The following is a 22,316-nucleotide window of genomic DNA, read 5'->3' as shown; positions in this document are numbered from 1 at the left end:
CCTTCCTCCCACCCCCAGCCGCACCCCCAGCTACCTACTAACCTCATCCCACCTCCTTGACCTGTCCGTCTTCCCTGGACTGACCTATCCCCTCCCTACCTCCCCACCTACACCCTCTCCACCTATCTTCTTTGCTCTCCATCTTCGGTCCGCCTCCCCCTCTCTCCCTATTTATTCCAGTTCCCTCCCCCCATCCCCCTCTCTGATGAAGGGTCTAGGCCCGAAACGTCAGCTTTTGTGCTCCTGAGATGCTGCTTGGCCTGCTGTGTTCATCCAGCCTCACATTTTATCATCTTGGAATCTCCAGCATCTGCAGTTCCCATTATCTCTCTCTCTCTCTCTCTCTCTCTCTCCCAATATTGCAGTCTCCTTTATCCTAACAAATTCAGAGAATGAATTCAACATAAAAGTACTGTAGGCCCAGGCTTGTCATGCGGATGCATCAATACTTACTACTATCATATTAACTTAAAAGTGTTCTGACATTTCATCAAAACTTTACAAGATGGATCTTTCGAAGCCTTTTTGTTGAATATCCTACATAAATAAAGTCACAATGCATTGTTTTTAAATTGATCTGAGGTTGCATGCCCAGCACTTTTCTCCTCAGGCTATCTGAGTCAACAATGAAAGGATTATATGGTATGAATGTCCTGTCAATGGTGATTGTTTAAATTGGCTTTTAAATTTAGTGGGCACAAAGCAGAGTGTTGAAATTGATTGCACCCATGACTAAATATTAAACATTGTTAACGTTGCAGAAATAATATCCTTTAATAGGCAATTCATATTATTTCAGTTCATGATTTATTTGACTGTCATTAAACCTAGGATCTTCCGTTGGATGTATAAGTGTGTAAATCCAAAATTATCTTAGTTGCATTCAGTCCTGGAGCAGATTGTAAATATACTGCAATTGCCAATAATGGGACATTTGTACTGTGTAATAATTGCATTATTAAATTGGACTGTTCTGGAGTAGATGGTATAGATTGTATGACCTGATATCCTGGAGTAGTTTGATTAGAATTATACTAAATTCACCTTGCACGCTTCAAATTGGAGCACAATCTAACACTGCCTTAATTTCCAAGTATTGCTGTTTTATTTTCTCAAAATTTTCTCTCTATGCGCTTGGAGGATGTTAGAAAGAATGTTGCTGAATTCAGTCTCGGAGACAATTTGAATAATTATTTCAAACCCTGCCCTGGAGTGGAATTATACCTGTTCTGACCTAGAACAAATTGGCTTGAAATTTACCAGACCCAGACAAGGAGGAAATTGTATTAAATACTGCAAGTTTCAAACTTTCCTCCCACAGTCCAAAGATGTACAGGGTAGGTGGATTGGCCATGCTAAATTGCCCATTGTGTTCAAGGATGTGTAGCTTAGGTGGGTTATAAGGGGTTGGGTCCAGGTTGGATGCTCCAAGGCTCGGTGTGGACACGTTGGGCTGAAGGGCCTGTTTCGACTTTGTAGGGATTCTATGTAATTAAATGTAAAAACTAGATAGCAAGCAGAGAGGGTGAGACAAAGTTTGTTGAAGTCATAGTCAGAGTCACACTGTTGAAACACAAGCTGACAGAAATTATTGAATGACCAGGGCAGCCCATCTTCCAGCCCCATCCCTTTTTCCTGGGTGCATCTGCAATGACATTGGCAATGGTGCATGACTCAGACAGAAGCTTCTGACTGGTGGTTCTTCCTTACATTTAGGTCCTCTGCTGTTCTACATGGTTGAGGCCAGGACTTTTGAAGCTGTTGTTAAAGGAGGCTTGGTCAGCTGCTGCAACGTATCTTCCCAGCGGCAGTAGGACATAATGTGTTTAAAGTGGTAGATCGGGCATAGCTCAAGCGGATTACTTTGTTTTGGATGATATCTTTGGGCATGGTTGAAGAAAGTACAAAGAACTTCATTATATTCTTCATGGGTGTGGATTAAGGAAAGTGATCCTACAACCATTGATTCAGATTAAAGCTCAGAGGTTTACAGCCTCAGTACTGAATGGTGATGCACGTTTGAGCAATTAAGCAGAGCAGGAGGCTTCACAAATATTCCTATTCTAATCAAACGCAATGCTCAGGACATCAGCACCTAATTCAAAGCAAAGCATTTGCAAACACTTTCAGTCAGAAATGCCAAATGTATCATCCAACTCTATATCCTCATAAGGACAGGCTCTGGGGATTTGTTCACCTCCCACAAAATTTGTACCTGCTGAACTGTTCTTGTAGTCATAGCATTTATCTGGTTGGTCCAGATAAACTTTGGTCAATGATGATCGCCATAGATGGTTTGGGCTTATTGATGGTAAGACCATTTGTTAAAGGTCAGGGAAAAATGATCTGATTACCTGCTACTGGTGATAGTTATTGCCTGATACTTGTATGGCATGATGGTTGCTTTCTGCTTAACACCCCAAACTTGAATGTTGTCCACGCCTTGCTGTACGCAAACATGGATCGATGCAGTTTTTTTGTTATTACATGAGGTGTGAGCATTGCTGGCTCGGTCACCTTTTAAGGCCCATCTCTGATTGCCCTGCAGAAGGTGGTGGTGAGCTGTCTTGTTGAACTGCTGCTACCCTAGCTGCTGAGGAAGACTTACAGTGCTGTTAGGAAGGGCATTCCAGGCTTTGATTCGATGACAATGAAGGAACTGTGACATAAGACTCAGTTTGGTGTTGTGTGAGGGGAACTTGTGAATGTTATCTTGTCTGAAGAGTTAAAAATGGGGCTGAATACAATGCAATTCTATGCAAATCAGGAAAGTTGCCACTTCTGACTTTATGTTCAAGGGATGCAGTGCCGTCCTGGGGTTTGATGTTTCATTTCCAATAACCTTAAGTATCTCCCTTTGTGTTCAATATAGTTACCACAAGTGGAGAGTTTTGCCTGAATCCCGTTGACTCCAATTTTGCTTGGGCTACATTTGATCACATGCTGCCTTCATGATAATAGCATTCACTCTCGCATAAGTTTTGGAATTCAGCTCTTGTCCATGTCTGGATTGTGACTGTAATGAAGTTCAGAGCTGAAAGAATTAATAAGTAAGCAATTGCTGAATAAGTAAGGGTTGATAGCACTGTCAACAATACCTTCGCTCACTTTACTCATGTCAGAGAGTGGACGTATATGGCAATTGTATCTTGAATTAGATTTCTCCTGTCTTTTGTGGACGGGAACAAGGGATATTTTACGGATTATCAGGTAGATGGCAGTGCTGACATAGCAATGAAACAGCTTGTTAAGTCCCATAGTCTTTGCTGTTTCTTAATATCTTCTGAAATGAATTGCAGATTAGCACCTGGGAACGTCATGAGGAGACTGGAACGGATTACTCATCTGGCACCTTTGACTGAGAGTGGTTGCAAATATTGCAGTCTTTTCTGTCATTGCTGAAATTGTGGACTCCATAAACCTTGAGTTTGGACTCAGTTATTGGTGCTGTGATGGCTTATTCTGCATTATGTTCCTTCTATTGTTTAGCTTGCAATTTGTCCTAAATTGTAGCGTCATCAGATTGTATCTGCTAAATAATACCAGAACTAGTCATGGAGCAGATTGTACTGAATTATATTGGAACTTGCTGCATAGTAAAATTGTATAGAACTCTAAACCTGATTGTATGGAAAGTATGAACCTCAGCACTAGTGCAGCTTATAAACAATTATGCGGCACTTTTATATAGCATGTATATTTGGTGAACTGCTACATGCAAGTAATTTCAGCAAACCCATTTTTCAGGACTGTGTTAACAAAGTGTGAAGCTGGATGAACACAGCAGGCCAAGCAGCATCTCAGGAGCACAAAAGCTGACGTTTCGGGCCTAGACTCTTCATCAGATATCATTGGCGCTGTATAGAATATCTTTATATTTGGCTCCTATCATCAATTAAAACATGACCAGTTCAAGTTGAAACGGGGGTATATGCAGAATAACGCGTGTCCCAATGATAAATTTCAGGGCTGTGTAATTGGTTTAAAGTTGTATGATTACATATAGCAAATGAAGATCTGTGAACTTGGTTTTAAATCTTTTTTGTCAGGTGATTTGAACAGTTTATCACTCATGAAACTTTGTTGGTCCACAATAAGATGCCTTGCCAGTGGGTGCTGAACCAAAACACAAATCTATAAGATTTCAAAATTAATTGACACTAAATTAGTAGAATCATTTGGAGACTGTGACATTCCTGTAGGAATAAGGTTTTCTCTAATCATGCTGAAATTTATCAATGGGACACGCGTTATTCTACATCTACCCCCATTCCAACTTGAATTGGTCATGTTTTAATTGACGATAGGAGCCAAATATAAAGATATTCTATACAGCGCCAATGAAATATTCATCTTTGTCAGCAATAACAGGTAATCATTAACCATTTGCTGGATATTTGAGTTATTCCGTAACTGTGTCTTAAGATAATTACTCCATTATTGTATATATCTCATTATGAGATACAGATTTTTGACATTTCAGAGAACCCAGAGATATGGGAAATGGATGGGGAAGTGATGTTAAGGTAGGTGATCAGACTGATTGCATTGAATAGTGAAACATGTTCAAGGAGTTGTTCAGAAGCTCCTGCTTCTTACACTTGTAATGTTCAAGTCAATAATGCGTTATAATGATGCTTTTTCATTGTTGTCCTGATCCTTTATTAATTGTTGCTCTGTCATGCTCTACTTTTAATAAGAAATCATTACTGTTTAGGACTAAACCAGTTTATCTGAAACTTCCAATTGTCTGCGAATTGTTAATGTGAGCTTTTGTTTCTCCTGTTGTTGAATCCAGTAGCTTGTGTTGAGGTACAGTTGTCAGACATTTTCCACCTGTGAATATTGATGGGCTTCATCATTCCCACCAAAGAGTGCCTTAATATACCTCTTGGTGGAAGCCTTTGTTCCAGGCAAAGATATGAGTTGACAGTATAATCTGGTGGATAAGAGAGTTTGGGGTGGAATTGGAGGCTTGTGTAGAACACTGGTATCAGAGACGTTGGAGTTTAGGGATGTTATGATTGCTGGCATGGGTGTGATCAGAAACCTTTGGGAGTTGAAGGTTGGGGAATTCAAGGGAATTATATGCTTTGCAAGAGATTTGTAGACTCTAATGGATAGGGTTTCATGTGGATGATTCAGCTATTTTGTACTTCCAATCCAGATCTTTTATTGGATGGATGATAAAATCAAAGACATTGTTCTACTCTCTAAACCAATGCTGAGATATGTGGGATAACTATAATCCCAAAAAAAAAAGCATGACTACGTTATTTGTGAGGCCCAAATGTTCAAAGCTCTGAATTCTGAACCCTAATCAATCCTACACGACTCCAGTTTTAGCAGAGATAAGACAGGGTTGGGCAGCTAACTTACACACAGGAGGCAGTTTCAGACAATTTATATGGAACAATGAGGATGCATATCTCATACTCATCCACCATTGCAACTGTAATTATAGTCAACTCTGTTTCCAGACAAATCCCCAGACAAAAGAGTGGTGAGGAGTATTAGATGTAGAACTAAATACCTTTCCACTTCAAAGTTTTCGAACAGATTCGTAGCTCGAGTTGTGGATGAGGTGTAGACATGCTCACCAAGCTGGTGGGTTTGTCTGCAAACATTTAGTCACCCTGCTAGGTAACATCATCAGTGCACCTCCAGTGAAGAGTCTATGTTCTGTCCCATTTGTTATTTATTTGTCTCAGTTGGCTGGGGTGATTTGTATTATTTCCAGTTCTGTTTCTCAGTGGTTTGTACACAGGGTCTAATTTAATGTGCTTGTTGATGGAGTTCCAGTTAGAATACCAGGCCTCTGTGTTTGGCTTGTGTGATTAAGGATGTGCTGTCCCAGTTGAATTTCTGTTGCTTGTTGTTCATGTGTAGTGAGACAAGTGAGAATTAGTTGTGTCTCTTGGTGGCTAGTTGGTGTTCATGTATCAGTACAGTCAATTTTCTTCCAGTTTGGCCTATGTAGTGCTTCTCACAGTCCTTGCCTGGTATTTTGTATATGATCCCAACTTTGCCAGTTTTGGTTATGGGATCCTTAATGATCATCAGTAGCTGTTGTAGGGTAGTCATCAGTTGGTGGGGTACTCTGATCCCTTGGAGTCCAAGTAGTCTTGTGGTCATGATCTCAGAAATGTCCTTAATGTATGGGAGGGTGATAAGTGATTCTGGTCATGTTGTGCCTTCCTGTTGTCGTCTGTCTCAAAGGTAATAGCGGATTGTGCTTTTTGGGTATCCATTTCTTTTGAAGACTCCGTATATGTTCTGCTTTTGGTAGTTCTGAGTTGCTGCAAATGTGCTATGGCTAGTTTAGAAAGTGTCTTGATGCAGCTGTGTTTGTGGGCATTGGGATGGTGCTAGTGTAATTGGGCATTTGGTCTGTATGTGTGGTCTTCCTATCTTCACTAGTCTGAAGTTCTCCATTGGTTATGCATTCTACCATTATGTCCAGGAAGGGTAATTGGTCGTTGTTCTCTTCTTCTTTCTTGGATACTTTACTGTATGAGTCCCAGTTAGCACTTGAAATTTGATTTTGTTACTTTGATTCATAAATTCAAAGTCATGAGATCATTATGGTGTATAAGATGGCCATTGGGTCCAGCAAGGGCATTCCAACTTTCAGTTGAGCAATATGGTCAGCCTATTCTTCTGTTCTATCCCTGCTGAGTTGATATTTTATGAAAAATTACTCTAGAGGTGCAATCATATTCAGGAATGTTCTCTGGATGTGAACCTTTGCATATAATTGCATAGTATTTAAGTGACCTTGTTATGTAAAATATGATATGTCAGACTATAATATGATGAATAACACAACTACCTAATCCCTTGAAGGGCCACCATCACAAGGAAGGAAGGAATCACTTTCATCATCCCATCAAGCATAAGAACACAATGACACATTACAGTGGAAATTTTTTCAGCGTAAAAACAATGAAAGAAGCTTTACTGAAGCTGCGTCCCTTCAAACAATCAGTAGATGACTGTTTTTTCTATGGTTTCAATGATACTACTAAAAGAATGAGAGTAGAGAACATTGAAAGAGTTTTGAGGTGAGAGTTCATTCATTCAAATAAAATGGCATTCTCCAAGCCTTAAGCAAGATGCTATAATTATTTTTTTAAAAAATGTGTTTTTCACAGTCAATTCATGGTCAATATATTTGAATGCATTTATTGAAAATCATCACAGCAATTATGAAAGTAATGGAAATTGCACACCTGGCAGACAATTCTTTTTTAAAAATAAATGAATGACATTAATGAATATTTAACAGGGGCTTCACTGACAGAATGACACCATCACTAATACAAGCTGATATTTAGATTTAAATAAATGCATTTGGAATTATAATTTCTGTTCATAGTATTATTCAAGGTTTTCCCTTTGAAATTTTTGAAATGTCCCAATTCCTGTCTTTATACAAGTGAAAAGCAGATACTTAAAACCCACTGATTTCAGACAAAGATTGATTCTTTCCAGAGAAGGATACGGGTATAAGGACCATCGTGCCATATTGAATCCGCTCTTTAGTGCAACTGACTCAAAGGCTTAAGACACATGATGCTGTAATTAGGGAAAATGTGAGAAACAGAAGCCATGTTTGTTTTTGGATCAGGAGCCTGTGCCCAGTGAGAAACTGATTTTAATAATGATGCTGAACCCATAACTAATACAGAGAAAGGTTCCCTGTTCAATTAGAGACAAATGGGATAGATACAGAGATAATATGAAAAACCAATTAAGACTCCCAGCCACAGAAATCACTGAGCCTTCTGGTTGTCTTAAGGGAGTTGTATTGACTGCACAGTCGTCATGGGAGGCAAGATATTACAGGAGATATGGCACCCAGTTAATTGATAATGAGTTTGATCTGGCAAATCTTTATGTTGTCTGGTCACATTTAAGATACGAACTGAAGTGGTGACTGAAATTAACTTTGAAAATTCTTTGTCATCTACTCTTGTATTGTTTAGCAGGACAGGATGAAAGCAACTGATCCACCAACCTTGACATTCCGCACCTCCTGCCTCCCACCGAAGCAACCCAAACCCCAAACTCCATCATTCAGTTCACTTGCAGCTAGTTTCACATTGAAAGCACTCTGTCTTTATGGAAGATTCCCAAACCCAGACATTCCCCCAGACCCAAAGCAAGCCCCTTCCTTAAGGCTGTCACTAAGTGATGTGATGTGCTGTTGCTGCAGGGGGAGAAAAAGACTGGATGAAGGTGCATAAGAGGTCAGCTCTCATGGTGTCTTCTAAAGGATGCAGCAGAGGTACATATGAGGTTAAACAATTCTTTCTATTCTGTGAGGGTGTGAGCGATGGATATAATGAATGTGCCAATATCTGTGCTTTGATTGCATAGCCTCATTAAAGTGGCTTTGCGCAGAGTGTGATGGAATCAGACACCTAGAGGGGATATAGAAAGAAGAAACCAGAATGGAGAATCATATAAGATGTTGTAATAAAACAGCTTGTGGTGTGGCATTAATCAGGAAAGCCTGGTCATTTCTGAAACCATAACTATTCTTTTCCATCTTTTCTGTCCAGGTGAAGGCAGCCCGAATAGCTAGTGAAAGGTTGAGGGTCATTGTGAATGTGCCCGGCTTGGCTTTCCTTTTGCCTCATGGAGGACACACATTGCATCTGTGCAGCAAACGTCACCATGGAGCCCTTGGTTTTAGAATAGTTATCACAGGGTAACCACAGTATCACCACAGTGCAGTGAATCCTACATGAACTCTATGCTGGTCTCCTTGAAGAGGCCTAATTGCTTCAGGCAGTATCACAACTTGTGGACAAGTTATCTCAGTCTGTATGCTCTAAGAAGTAGAGGGGCCAGGGTTTACCTATATCATGCTTTATGGGATCTGTCATTGCTCTCCCACTCTGTTGTTGCTGCTGGGTTGCCTGGTTCCTGTGTAGTATGGCATTTCTCAATGCTTTGAGATGAAAGTGTACAGGGTGAGTGATTGTCAATGAACAGCCACCCTGTCTCTTTCTTTCAAGGCAATCTCTGGGATTTCTTTCTCTGGGGTACTCAAGATTTGTAATGACCGTCTATTGAGTAGCCCTTCTAGCTTTCAGCCAGATGCTTCTCTTTATGTTGAGAGGATGAATTTTGATGCTTAGTCACATGGGTCTCAGACTCCATATGTTTACTTGTTAGATAATCAAGACATTTAACATACTAAAATAAGTCTTTAAAGACTATGCAACTCCCTCTGACTCGCTTGTAACTCAGAAGAATTTTCACTGTCCACGACATGTGTAATGTTATATCTCAGTAATGTACCTAAATGAGACATGCTCATAAAATGATGTCAGCATTACATTATAGCTTATGACCTAACAGTATAAAGATCTTGCACTTTATCTTTATCTTCATCTCAGATCACTTGAAGCATGACACTGTACAGGAAGCAATGTTCCTTTGTAATCTAGGAGTTTAATGTTAGCCCGGACACTCATGTGCCCAAGGATTGTAACGCTTGCATATCATAGTTGGTTATAATAAAAATCTGTTGAATTGATGCCTCAAAAGCACAGCATTCACATGTAGCTTTTCATGTTTTGATTGTCAGCATTGCCACATCCAGTAAAATATGCTTTTTACTCATACTAATATTTAAGCTGCTAATATTCAGTGAGTGGGTTATTGAAGGTATGGTAGACTAGTGTCAGTATTGGCCCGCTTATCTAAGGAAATTGACATTGAAGACAATCCTGAAAGGCTCATTTGGTTGAGTATGGATGGATTTTCTTATGAGGAGAGGTTGGATAGATTGATACTAGACTATTGGAGTTTATGAGGATGAGAAGTAACCTTATTGAAACATGTAAGATTCTTTCAGGGCTTGGCAGGGTAGATGCTACAAGATCATATTCTCTTGTGGGAAAGATCCAAAGAATTCTTCAAATTAAGTATTCCTCCATTCAATGTACAAATGCGGAGCATATGTTTTTCTCGTAGTCTATGGAATTCTATAGCATGAACAGCTGTAGAAGTTGGGTCATCCAAGGCTGAGATAGACAGTAAGGGATTCAAAGGGATAAGGCAGGAAAGTGACATTGAGGATCACCAGAACAGCCATGATCTTATTAAATAGCAGAGCAGACTTGATGGGCCATATGACCTATTTCTGTTCTAAGTTGTGTGATCTTATGTCGGAAGACTGCATAAGATCCCAAAAAACATGGTTAACTCGCAAGTGATTGATTTTAAACATTTAACATGATCTTGACGATTATGGGCTGCCTTTTTACCATTCCACAGCTGATATAATCAGAAGCTGTTTACACTGCCCACCCCACCCAGATCCGTTGATATGCTGATCAGAGATAATGGGAACTGCAGATGATGGAGAGTCCAAGTTAACAAAGAGTGGGGCTGAATGAACACAGCAGTTCCCATTATCTCTGATCACAATTCTAACCTCACTGCGAAACGTCTTCCAGGATGTCTAACCTGAAGAAGTTACCCTCCGGACCAACTTCAGGGGATCTCTCTCCCACTGACCCATCTTCAGTCCGCCTCACCCTCTCGTCCTATTTATTTCAGAATCCTCTCCCCATCCCCCTTTTGTGATGAAGGTTCTAGGCCCGAAACGTCAGCTTTTGTGCTCCTAAGATGCTGCTTGGCCTGCTGTGTTCATCCAGCCCCACACTTTGTTCTGTTGATATGCTGCCTCCCTTGTGATTCTCAGGGCCACTTACCATCATGCTCCGTCATCCTGATCCCACGAAATCCAGCCCATTTTTACTGTCAGACTCAATCTTGGTCGATACACATTATCAAAGTTGCTTGTCATCATTCCTACATATGCAGGAAGCTAAGCGACGAGCAAAAACAAAGATTTTAGAGTAAATTGGTGGAATGCTGGGAAGTTATTGTAGTTGACTACTTCAAAATCTTAGCACTGCACCGTGGACAAATTGATTTGTAAGAAAGCCATCTGTATTTTATTTTCACTTCACCACAAATAAGTTACACATTAAGGCACTTACACTCATGAGTGGAGAACATCTGTTGTGATACAGGTATTAAACAAAATAGCAGACATTAGCATACTTCTATGTTTTAAACATAGTTTTGCAATGCTCTGAAAGTTCCATGAGGAAATGGATACTTTACACTGGTATTTTTAAAGGCATGTGTGTGTCACTGATGAAGCCAGTATTTGTTATTCATCCCCACTTGCCCTTGAGAGATGGTGTTGAGCCGTCTTCTTCATTGGAAGTCCACCTAGTGCAGAGGCAGGTAGCTTTAGATAAGATTTTGACCCAGCAACAGTGAAAGAATGGTGATATAGTTCCAAGTATGGACAGTGTATGTGTTAGAAAGGAACTTGCTGACCTTGTCTTTCTAAGAGGTAGGTGTCACAGATTTTGGAGGTGCTATTAAATGAATGTTGGTGAATTACTTCTCGTCCACAATAAACACTATTGCCATTGCACATCAATGGTGAATATTTAGTTGGTAGAAATGGTACCTATAAAGTGTCCTGGATGGCATTGAATTTATTTAGTGTTATTAAGCTTGCACTCATTCAGTCAAGTGGAGAGTCAGCTTTCCTGCTCGTAAGATGCTGCTTGGCTGGCTGTGTTCATCCAGATCTATACCTTGTTATCTTGGATTCTCCAGCATCTGCAGTTCCTATTATCTCTTATAAAATTTTAACCTCACTGCGATGACTCTTCGAAGGACGCCTAACCTGCAGAACTTACTCTCCTCCCTCCAGACAGACCTCAGGGATCTCTCTCCCACTGATCCGCCACTCACTCTCTCCCTATTTATTTCAGAACCTCTTCCCCTCCCCCATTTCTGATGATGGGTCTAGGCCCGAAACGTCAGCTTTCCTGCTCCTAAGATGCTGCTTGGCCTGCTGTGTTCATCCAGCTCCATACCATGTTATCTAGTATTATATCATAATCCTGATTTGTGTCTTGCAGCTGATAAAGAGGTTTTGGGAACTCAGGGAGTGACATGCCTTAGAATTCCCAAAGTCTGACAGACTCTTATTGCCACAGCACTTACACTGAATCTCTACAGTGTAGATGCAGGCTAGTTGGCATATCAAGTCCCAACCGATCCTGTGAAGAGCATCGAACTCAGACCCAGGCCCGCAACTTATCCCTGTAACTCTGTATTTCCTATGGCTCATCCACCTAGCCTGCACACACCTGAAGATAAAGCATATCATGAAGCAAAAGTGGATGGCAACACATACGATAAGTAGGAATATCTAAACAATGAGAATGTCAAAAATATTCATAATTAGGGAAGAAAGAAAGTACAATAGAAAGAAAACTAGAATTATCAAATAAAAGAAACCAGAGTTTCTATGGATATTTGGAAAAGAAAACGGATTAATAAAGTTAATAAATAGAAAGTGAACCTGGGAAATTAATAATGGAAAATGGGTAGCTAGCCATCTGAATTGCACAGAATTTTTGCATCAATGTTCACTGCAAGCAACAGTTGAACAATACCTTCAAATCAGGAAATGGAAGGAAAGGAGGAACTCAAATAAAAATATAATCGCCAGGGAAGTGGAACTGAGCAAATTTTTGGACATCACTTCTGGTCACCCTGCGGTACCAGTAATGAACTGTCAGAGGAAGTGGCAGAGACAAATACAGTTATAACATTTAAAAGGCATTTGGATAGGTACATGAATAGAAAAGGTTAGGAAGGAAATGGGCCACTTTAGGGTTGCAATGGGATGCTTTGGGGATGCAATGATATTATCTCTGGACTATTAATCCAGAGATCCAGGAAGTGTTCTGGGGACCTGGGCACGAATCCTGCTGTGACAGATGGTGGAGTTTGAATTCAATAAATATGTGTAATTAAGAGTTTAATGATTACCATGAATCCATTGCAGATTGTCGGAAAAACCCAACTGGTTAACTAATGTCCTTTAGGGAAGGAAAGTACCGTCATTACCAGGTCTGGCCTAGCCAGTGGCTCCCTCACCACTTGTATGAATTTTAAAAAAAGTCAGGTAAATAGGACTAGTTTAATTTGGGAAACCTGGTCAGCGTGGACAAGTTGGACCAATGGTCTATTGCTGTGTTGTATGACTGTGTAATACTATGTGCTCTGAGAGTTCTAGAGTAGGCATAAATGTGTCATTTTATAGTTGGTAAGATACGACAAGTGATTTGCTACAGGTGTTAGTGCTGGGGCTTCAACATTTAATGATTTCTGTAAGTAATTCAGGTGGAGGGACCAAAGGTATAGTTGCTAAATTAGCTGATGATGCAATGAAAGAGAATTGTAACTTGTGAAGAGGATTTAAGGAAGCCACAAAATGATAGAGACAGATAACAGCACTAGTTTCCTTGTATAAGGAAGAATGTAAATGCATTGAAAGCAGTTGGTAGAAGATTTAACTTGGTTAATGCCTAGAACAGGTAAATTACCTTATGAACAGGCATTTGGCAGTCTAATTTTTTATCTGAATGAAAATCGAGCTCAGCCCCTGGTGCTGTGAGGCAGCAGTGCTAACCACTGAGCCACCGTGCTTTCCTAAGGGACCCAGGTTCGATTCCACCCTTGGGTGGCTGTCTGTGTGGAGTTTGCACATTCTCTCCTTTGTCTGCATGGGATTCCACCGGATGATCCGATTTCCTCCCTCAGTCCAAAGATGTGCAGGCCAGGTGGATTTGCCATGCTAAATTGCCTGTAGTGTTCAAGGATGTGTAGCTTAGGTGGATTATACAGTGAAGGGGGGATGGGTCTAGGTGGGATGCACCAAGGGTCAGCGTGGACTGTTGGGCCAAAGGGTCTGTTTTCACACTGTAGGGATTCTATGAAAATATCGAAATTGCTGGAGAAACACAACATGTCTGGCAGCATCTGTAGGAAGAAAGCAGAGTTAAAGTTTTGAGTCCAGTGACTCTTCATCAGAACTGTTAGCAGCTAGGAAACAGTTGTATTTGCACTGAATCCAGTGTTGGCTGGGATGTTGGAGAAGCAAGCAGATAGGTAGAGATGGAGCCCTAGAAAAAGAGATTTGAAAGGGATAGGTAAGCAAGGAGATTATGGAAAGCAGGCCAGGAAGAAGAACAGCTGAAGAAGTGATAATAGGAAGTAAGAGCCAGAGAAAATGAGTGAGCTGTACTGAATCCAACACTTATAATGTGATAATAGGCCTAAGAGTACATGAGAATGGGTTACTGTGCTAAAAGTAACCCATGTCATTATAGAAGCGGGTGTAGGGTGTGTAAAGAACATCAAAGGATAGAATTAGGCTCTTTCCCAACAAGGAAATGAGATTATTGTTCTTTGGTCTTGAACGCTGTAGCAGGCCTAAGACAGAAATGTTGGACAGGGAACAGGGTGGTGTGTTGAAATGGCAGGCAATTGGATGCTTGCGGTCATTTTTGACGACACAAGGAAAGCGTCCTGTAAGGTGATCACCCAGTGTGCCTTTTGTCTCCCCAGCATTGAGCAGATCACTTTGTGAACAGCGAATATAGTCGATGAGATTGATTGAATTACAGGTAAACCACTGTTTCATCTGGAACGTATATCTGTGGCTTCGAATGGTGAGGAGGAAGAAGTTAAACAGGCAGATGTTATGCATTCTGCAATTGCATGGGAAAGTGCAAGGGAATGTGAGGAAATGTTGGAAATGGAGGAGGAGTGGACCAAAGTATTCCAAAGGGAATGTTCTGTACAGAATGCTGATAAGGGAGTGGGGAGAATGTGTGTCTGGAGGTGATGGAAATGGTCACCATTATAGTTATGATCCTTTGTATGCAGAGGCTTATGGGTGCTAAGTTTCTTTTATCTGTTCGAGTTTAAAAGAGTAAGAGGAGGCTTGGATGAAACATGCAAAATCATGAGGGTCATGACAGTATGGATATGGACAGGATTTTTCTTCATGGAGAATCCTGAATCAAGGATTACTGTTTAAAAATCAAATCATTGGAATTCTCTTCCTGAAAAGGGAGTGGTAGCAGAATCTTGAATATTTTTAATGTAGTAATAGGTAAATAGATTCTTGATAAGCAAGGGAGTGAAAGATTACTGGGGATAAGTGGGAATGTAGAAAAATCAGATCAGTCATGATTGTATCGGATAGTGGCATAATTCTGAGTGGCTACATGGTCTACTATTATTCCTAATTTGTACATTCTTATGTTTGTATGAAATCCCCCACAGTGAATTGTGAAATTGTTCTCACTAGATGTAGCTAGATTCACTAATGAACTCAACAAGCAGCTGAGTACTTTTCTTTAGATTTGATTGTTCAACATAGTGCTAGTTGTGTATCTATTGCTTCTGTCTGCTGTGAATTGTCCTAGAACAAACACCTATATTGAGTTAATTAATTTTTTTGTGAAATGTCTGGTAGAGCGATCATCAAAATGTATTATTTTCTTGTTGTGGCATTGAATCAGAACTTTTTATGAATTAAATTGAATGAATCAATGTTGTTGCCAGAAAATTTCTAATTACAAGAATACTTGTTGAGAAATAAGTTCTGCAAAAATATTTGGATCTTTTTATTTCATAAATGTACTTTGTTTTTATTTTTCTTTTCTAATTAACCATAATTTGACTTGCTTTCAATTAAATTTCACACGTTCTATGTTCACATTCATTCATTCTTCTGTGATTTCTTAAGATGAGATTTGTGGAGACTGTTGCAGTTAAACCATTATAAACAATTAAAAAAAGAGAAATATTCATTTCTTTTGTGATACATATAGCAACATAAATGGGTCTCTGATTCTGTTGACTGGTCACTCATTTTTAGAGCTCAATTGATTAATTTCAGATTGATAGGTCTAAGATACAGTGCATACGAAATGACAGGCATCAATTAATTCTGACATTGGTAAGAATGTTTTTAAATAATTTCATATTGTTCAGTGATAGCTTACAAATATTGATGACAAATGTACGAGGCATAAAGTGGGACATTGTTCTTGAATCAGTGCAATCATTCTTTGTAGTGCTCAGATGCAGTTGAATAATTCACTAGCCATTTCTGATATTTGGCCGCATTGGTAAGGAATCTGTGTCACATATAGAGCTAAGACAAAATACTGTAAATATCATAAATCTGAATTATGTGCGTAATATTTTGGAAATATTCAGCAGATCTAGCATTGTACGTATAAAGACAAACACATGGGTGGAATCAACCTAGTCCCTGGCAGGGAGTCAGTCAGGGAAATAGGATGAAATCAGAATAAGGTGAAGAACCTCCTTCACCAACCAAGCATTGTACAGAGAGACAGGAATCTTGCACATTTACAGCAAGACAGGATGCTCACTCATAAGCAGTGAGAAGCCTATTTTCATTCATTTGTATGTATTAACTTTTTATTATTAGTTAATCTTGCCTCACGGATATGCAGGTTCCTATTTTTCCACCTCCTGTATAGAAACTAGAATCCTGCAAGTTTGCACCATAGAGCTTTTGCTCACAATATGTAACTCTTGTTTAGTCTTAGCAAATATGAAGGGACCCTTCAATTTATGTGGAAACCTCATTCAGAACTGGCTTCAAAAGCTCACACAATCATTTGTCTATTTCATGGTGTGCAGAGTTATTCATAGATAGAACAGGATGTAGACACGTTGCTTTTGTGTATCCACACTTGGAAGAATATGGTGAGCCATGAGGACAAGTCGCATCATATATATCCCCCAGGTAAGTTACCTTCCTTACAAAAGTTTATCTAGTGTCAAAACAACTTACTTTCAAGAGTCATTGTTTGGTCATGTGTAGTGGCAGATCCTGTATTTATGAATTTGGAACCATCATTGAGCACAAAGTGCATCTTATTAATATGCTCACATTTGTTGAGTATGACTATCTCAGTTTCTTTATTAGAATTATGTATATGTTTGTTGGAGTTTGCCTTGAGATTATGTATATTTGCTATCCATTCAAGTGGAAGATGAAACTCTCCATTGAACCCATCAGGACTAGCCTTCTAATATACATCTTTAGACAATATCTTCGTACTTCCTCGGACCATGCAGCTTAGTCATACTAACCATCATAATGCACTGTCATCTCATTGCAGTTGGCTGTGACCATACTGCAGTAAGCCATGTCCCCCACTACATTAATATCTCCACCTATCCCGTACTAGATATACCCTCTGCACAATTGTTGTAATAGCATACTGCAGCTGAATATACTGCCTCCAATCGCTGGAGCTGACATCCTCAACTTTCCCATTACAGCTGTGGTCCCTGATAATCTCCTTTGACTTGTAATGAACTGATCATCAGGACTGACTGTGACCCAAACCAACATCAACCCCCCACACTGACTTGGACTAGAGCCTCGATCGATATAGAAACATAGAAAATAGGAACAGAAGTAGGCCATTTGGCCCTTGAAGCTTGATTCACCATTGAATATCACCATGGTTGGATATTCAACGCATTGCCTTGCTTTCACTTTTGCCCCATACCCTTTGATCCCTTTAGCCCTAAGATCTACGTCTAACAAATTCATGAAAACATTCAAGACTTTGGCCACAACTGCTTTCTGCAGTAGAGAATTGCACAGGCTCACCACTATCTGGGTGAAGAAATTTTTCCTCATCTGTCTTTAGTGGCTTACTCTGTAATACGAAACTGTGATCCTGGTTCTGGAATACTCTCATCATTGGGAACATTGTTCCTGAATTTACTCTGTCTATTCCTGTTCGAATTTTATGGGCATTCAATGAGATTTCCCTCTCATTCTTCTAAACTGCAGTGAATATAGTCCTAACAGATTCAGTCTCACTTTATTCATCAGGCTTGCCATCCCAGGAATCAGGCTAGTAAACCTTCATTTGCACTCCCTGAGAAGAAAAGACCAAAACTGCGCATAATATTCCAGGTGCGGCCTCACCAATACTCTGTATAATTGAAATCCCTGCTCCAACACTCAAATCCTCCTGCTATGAAGGCCAAATACAACTTGCCTTATTCACTGTCGTGATGTGCATGCATGTTTACATTCATCATCTGGTGCACAGACACCTAGGGCTCATGGCATCCCCACATTTCCCAATCCATCATCATTCAGATAATAATTTGCCAGCCTGTTTTTGCTACCAAAGTGGATAATCTCAGTTTTATCCACATTTTACTCCATCTGCTCTGCAGATGTAACTGGATCCCTGAATGAAAATTGGGCTAACTTCCCAACTAACTTTCTACAACTCCACTGACTAGTTGCACTAGACCTCTTGGACTGACTCTGCCCGAATCTCTGGCTGAGACAGACCCACTGAGCCCGAATGACCCTGCAAAACCAATTTCCTGTGTATAAACCACTGGGCTGATAGCAGCCGCTGCCCTTGACTTCCTGTGATGGCATTCTGTTAGTGAAAGCTATCTCCCTTTGACTGAAGGATTACTCCTCTAAGACATAGCAATTTAGTTGAAGCAAATGTTGTGTGTTTGCTGCGTAAGCTGCTGGGGCTGGCTCTGGTGTGTGATTGCCATTGCACAATATAGGAAAGCATCCCCTTGACTGATGTCTGCTGACAATAAAACCATAAACTCTAGGTGCAGGAGTAGGCCATTCAACCCAGATTTTCTCCACCATTCAAAGAGATCATGACTGATTTGATAATCCACAACATCAATTTCCTGCCTTTTCCCCATAACACTTAGGTCACTTACTGATTAAAAATCTGACTTCATCTTGAATATACATAATTATTCAGCTTCTATAGCCCTCTGTGGTAAATAATTCCACAGATTCACTACCCTCTGAAAGAAGAAATTCACCCTTATTACTGTTTTAGGTTTCTTATCCCTTATTCTGACATTACGCCATCTGATGCTAGACTCTCCCACATGAGAAATAACCATTCTGTATCTACCCTGTCAAGTCCCCTAAGAATCTTAAATGTTCCTATGGATTTGCGTCTTATTCTTCTCAATTTCAATGAGTACAACCCAACCTACTCAACTTCTCTTCATAGATGGTCCCATCATGTCTGGGATCAGCCTGGCGAAACTTCTCTGGGCTGTCTCACGGTATTTCAAAAATGGTCTGACTAGTCTTTTACGTAGTTTGAACAAGACCTCCCTATTTCTATACTCCGTTCCCTTCGAAATACAGGACAACATTCTATTTGCCTTCTTTACTACCTGCCAAACTTTATTCTTGCAAGAGCACTACCAAGCCCCTCTGTCCTATATGAAAGAAAAAAAAGGTGCTGGAAATCTGAAACAAAAGTGAAATTGCTGCAGAAACACAGCAGGTCTAGCAACATGTACTGAAGAAGCGTAACTGGACCCAAAACGTTGACTCTGCTTTCTCTCATAGATGCTGTTGATCTCCTCCTGTGATTTCTGTTTTCCCTACATATCACAGTTTTCTGCAGTCTTTTCCAATTACATCATTTTCAGCCCCTGTATTTTTCATGACAAAATACATAACTTCACAATTTCTCACATTATATTCCATCTGCCAAGATTTTGCAGACTCATTTAACCTGATTGTCTTTCTCTCTAGACTTTCTCAATACTTATCTTCTTACTTATTTTGTGTTGTCTACAAAACTGAGTATTCACTTGAGTTATCCGAATAAGTAACCTACATCGAAAGTAAATGTGGCCCCAGCATTGACGTTCATGGTACTCCATTAGTTACAGGTTGCAGTCCTGAAAATGTCCTGTTATTCCAAATTCTTATCTTTTAATAATTTGCCAAACGTCTGCCCATGCTAATACGCCACCATGAGCTCTTATTAAGTGGTCTAACACATGGCACCTTATCAAATGACTCCTGATATACATGCTTTACCTTTATCTATTCTGTCTGTTACTTACTCAAAGAATCCTAATAAATTTGTCAGGTATGATTTCCACTCCATGAAGCCAGGCTAAAGACATTGCTTCATCATATTATGTATTTCTAACAGTTCTGCTATTACATTCTTTATAACAGAATTTAACATTTTTCCAATTAAAGGCATTAAGCTAACTGACCTATAGTTACTTTTTAAAAAATTTTTGAACTAAGGTGTTACATAGGCAATTTTCCATTTCCTGGGACTTTTCCAAATTCTGAGAACATTTGGACAATTGCTAACTGTGCATCCACCTGACAACTAAAACCAACTGCTTGGATTTGTCCCTGTCCTAGAAGACAAGGCAAGATGGAAGCACTGTGAGTATTTAACCTCTGGCTGCTGGGACAAAGTGCAAAAAGGCAAGACAAAAATGCTGTGAGCCTCCACGTTGGTGCAGAGTGAGCAACAAGAGAGCAAATGAGCAACCCTGAGATCTGAAGAAGGCTCCTGACCGGAAACGTCAATCTTTCCTTCTCCTCTCATGCTGCTTGGCCTGCTGTGTTCATCCAGCTTCACACCGTGTTAGCCTTGAGATCAAAACTGGTTAATTCCATGAATTGGGTTCCTATCTCTCTTGCTGGATGCCTTGGCAATGAAAGGTACCAGTATACTCCAAAGCGCAACATTGGAGTACAAAACCCAAAATATAGGTGGGAGGAAATGTGTGACAAGTACATAGAGAGCTGGGAGGTGTCCAGTTCCAATATGCACAGACAGGGATGTACACATGCTTACTAGCTTTGAAGTATGACCTGAAATCTTAGTCTCAAGGTTGGGGAGCAAATGGCAAGCTGGAGTGCCACATACCCATTTTGACATTTGAGCCAGGAATTGTCACTTTCTGGCTTGTGTTTGGCAACTGAAAGAATGGGAGAATGGGTGAGAGAATGATGTGAGATAAAGCAATAATAGCTCGCTTATGCACATGTATAGATACAAATAGGCTTCTCGTGGCTTACTAGTGAGATTTTCATCTTAACACGATTGGAGAATTAGACTCTTGTCTCTTAACATTGAGAACTTAATTCCTCATTATTTATTTTTTACTGATCCACAATATTGATAACTTTCTAGGATTTGGAAGATTCCATTCATAGATCTAATTCAAGATGGTTATGTGGCGTTCCCATGTGTTTCGGGCTGTTGTACCAGTAATGATGGGGAACACTGGGTTTAGTGAGAGAGACAACACAAGCAAATCTGTATTAGTAGAGAAATGGCGTTCTGAAAATTTATGGGTTTGAAGCTGTTAACTATGCAGAGCCTGATAATTATATCCCAGAATACTTAAGGAAGTAGCCCTAGAAATAATGGATCCATTAGTGGCCATCTTCCAAGTTTCTTTAGACTCTGGAACAGTTGCTACAGATTGGAGGGTAGCTAACATATTCACACTGTGTAAAAAGTGAGGTAAAAAGAAAACAGTGAATTACACACCAGTGTGTCTAATGTCAGTCATGGAGAAAATACAAGGGTCCATTATGAAACATTGCGTAGAACAGTACTTAAAAAAAAGTGGTAGAATCAGACATAGTCAGAATAGATATGCAGAAGGGAAAGTATGCTTGACAAATCTGCTGGAATTCTTCAAAGATGTAATGAGTAGAGTTGATCAGGGAGCCAGTGGTTTATTTGGGCTTTTGGAAGGATTTAAACAAGGTCCCAAATAAGACACTAATGTATGAAAGTAAAGCACGGGACTAGAGATAGTGTATTTGGATAGATAGAAAATAGGTTTGCAGACAGAAAACAACGAATCGTAATTGTGTCTTTTTCTGAATGGCAGACAATGACTTTGGTGGGACACCACAGCGATTGGCACTCGGACCCTAGCTATTCATGATACATGTTAATAATTTAGATGAGGGGACTAAATGTAATATTTTCAAAATTTGCAGATGACACAAAGTTGGGTGGATGGCTGAGCTGGGAGTAGGATGCAGAGATGTTGCGGTGTGATTTGGACAGGCTGAGTGAGAGGGCAAATGCATAGCAGACACAGTATAATGTAGATAAAGGTGAGATTATCCACTCTGCTAGCAAAAAATACAAAGGAAGATTATTATTTGAATGATTATAAATTGAGAAGGGTGACGTTCAACAAGACGTGGGTGCCAGCCACTGAAAGTAAGCATAAAGAAGTTAAACTGTATTTTGGCCTTCAAGGTGAGAGGGTTCAAGTACAGGAGCCAGGATGTTTTGTAGCAATTATACAGTGTATTGGTGAGGTCACGCTTGGAATATTGTGTGCCACTTTGGTCTAAGGAAGAATGTTCTTGCTACAGATGGAGTGTAGCAAAAATTTACCAGATTGATTCCTGGGATGGTAGGACTGACATCTGAGGCAAAATTGAATTGTTAGGATGGGATTCACTAGAGCTCAGATGAATGAGGAGGATCTCATGGAAATCTATAAAATTCTAACGGGACTAGACAGGTTAGATGCAGGAAAGGTGTTCC

The sequence above is a fragment of the Stegostoma tigrinum genome, chromosome 3, assembly GCF_030684315.1.
Source record: "Stegostoma tigrinum isolate sSteTig4 chromosome 3, sSteTig4.hap1, whole genome shotgun sequence".
Lineage (NCBI taxonomy): Eukaryota > Metazoa > Chordata > Chondrichthyes > Orectolobiformes > Stegostomatidae > Stegostoma > Stegostoma tigrinum.
The sequence above is the reverse complement of the archived record's forward strand: the minus strand, read 5'-3'. Positions refer to the sequence as shown.